Genomic DNA, 2,218 nt, shown 5'->3' with positions numbered 1-2,218 from the left:
TCAACCATTGTTTTAATGGGTCTCAAGGTCTGTGACAGATTTTTGGTCAAATTGTTTCTATTGAAAAGTTCTGAACTGCCACACACAAAACACATGGTCCACAAAACATTCACCTCACCTTCTGAAGGTTTTGTGATTCATTGTTATCATTACCCAGTGTTTTACATTAACCTTCCATGGCCAATTGAGGCAAACAGTTCTGAGACCCTTCTTCCACCACTAAGGCTGGGTTAACAGGTGTTAGTGATAATATTCATCTAGTCTTCTGAGCTTGTTTGGCAGACTCGGTGACCTTGCAAACTCTAGCTGCCTTCTTGTTCACTGCTTTGATGACACTCACAGCAATCACCTGTCTCATGTCACGAACAGCATAATGGCCCAGAGGAGGATACTCAGAGAAGCTCCCAACAGATGGACTTGCCAGGACCCATGTCAATGATTGGTGGCATCAAGAGTTTTGAGGCCATCTTCAGAATGACGATCAGTCTTCTCATTCAGCTCAGCAAAATTGCAAGCAATGTGAGCTGTTTGACAGTCCAGCACAGGTGCATATCCAGCACTGATTTGGGATGGATGGTTCAAGATAATCACCTGAGCTGTGAAGCCAACTTCTTACATCAGTGGGTCATTTTTGCTGTCACCAGCCACATTGCTATGACAAACATCTTTGACAGACACGTTCTTGACACTGAAGCCCACATTGTCCCCAGGAAGGCCTTTACTCAGTGCTTCATGGTGCATTTCAATAGACTTCAGTTGTTACGCTGACTGGAGCAAAGGTGACCACCATACCAGGTTTGAGAACACCAGTCTCCACTTGATCCACAGTGGCAGTATCAGTACCACCATTCTGTAGATGTCCTGGGGGAATCAAACACAAGAGTTTGTCAGGTGAGTTGGTGGCAGGATGCATCCAGAGCTTCAAGCAGTGTGGTTCCACTGGCATTGTCATCTTTACTGGTGACTTTCCATCCCTTGAATCAAGGCATGTTAGCACTTGGCTCTAGCATCTTGTCGCCATTCCAGTCAGAAACTGGCACAAATGCTACTGTGTCAGGTTTGTAGCCAGTTTTCTTAACGTAGGTGCTGACTTCCTCAACAATTTCCTCATTTCTCTTCTGGCTGTAGGGTGGCTCAGTGGAATCTATTTTGTTAGTTCCAACAATTAGTTGTTTCACACCCAGAGTGTAAGCCAGAAGGGCATGCTCGTGGATCTGCCCATTCTTGGAGATACCCACTTCAAATTCACCACCACCAGCAGCAGTCATCAGAACAGCACAGTCAGCCTGGGACTTGCCTGTAATCATGTTTTTGATGACGTCTCTGTGTCCTGGGGCATCATTGATGGTCACATAGCCCTTACTGGTCTTAAATTCCCACAAGGAGATATCAATGGTGATACCACACTCATGTTCAGCTTTCAGTTTGTCCAAGACCCAGGCATGCTTGAAGGAGCCCTTTCCCATCTCGGCAGCCTCCTTCTCAAACTCTTCAATGGTTCTTTTGTTAATCCCACCACATTTGTAGATCAAATGGCCAGTAGTGGTAGACTTTCCACATGCCCAATGACAAGGATGTGGATGTGGGTCTTCTCCTTTCCCATTTTTGCTTAGGTTTAGTGGTGGTTTTCACAACACCTGTGTCCTGGTGGCAAAATTGTTGCAAGAAAGCTATCTTTTAATCTTAATGATTTATTTTGTTTATGGCTTCCCTCTCACTCCACTAGGATGTAAGCTCAAGTGATTTGTGTCTGTTTTGTTTTGTGCTCTACTCAAATGGTTAGAAGAATGCCTAAAACACAGAACACAGAAGACCTCAAAAGGTATCTGCTGTATTGAGCTGGACTGATATATGCTGACACCTGAGGCTATCCTCAGTTAAAGACTCACCACCAATCCCTTCGCCTGGATGCGCCAAAAGGCCAATGTTCAAGAGTGCCAACTTTGCTATGTGTATTTATTAACTTCATCCCTACAGAAATCCTATGATGTTGGTAGTATTGTTATCCATATTTTGGTGATGGTGAAACAGAAGAGTGGAGGAGGAATAAGTAACTAGCTGATCTACACAGCTAGTAAGTGGCAGACCCTAATATTGCAGCACGGGCACCTCAGCTCTACATTTGTGCATCTTAACACTACACTGCAGCTTCCCTGGTGGCTCAGTCAGTAAAGAGTCTGCCTGCTACGCAGGAGATCTGGTTTTGAACCCTGGGTTG

At 44.9% G+C, this 2,218-nt stretch overlaps 1 pseudogene; it reads right to left on the bottom strand.

The window, feature by feature from the left end:
* Nucleotides 1-253: 253 nt before the first annotated feature.
* LOC147340628 (elongation factor 1-alpha 1 pseudogene) lies at nt 254-1,603 on the bottom strand (annotated as a pseudogene).
* Between the last annotated feature and the right edge of the window lie 615 nt (nt 1,604-2,218).

This window comes from Bos grunniens, chromosome X (genome assembly GCF_055505025.1).
Source record: "Bos grunniens cultivar Pamir isolate PY7600 chromosome X, Bosgru_T2T1.0, whole genome shotgun sequence".
Taxonomy (NCBI): domain Eukaryota; kingdom Metazoa; phylum Chordata; class Mammalia; order Artiodactyla; family Bovidae; genus Bos; species Bos grunniens.
This window is presented reverse-complemented; position numbering and strand designations above follow the sequence as displayed.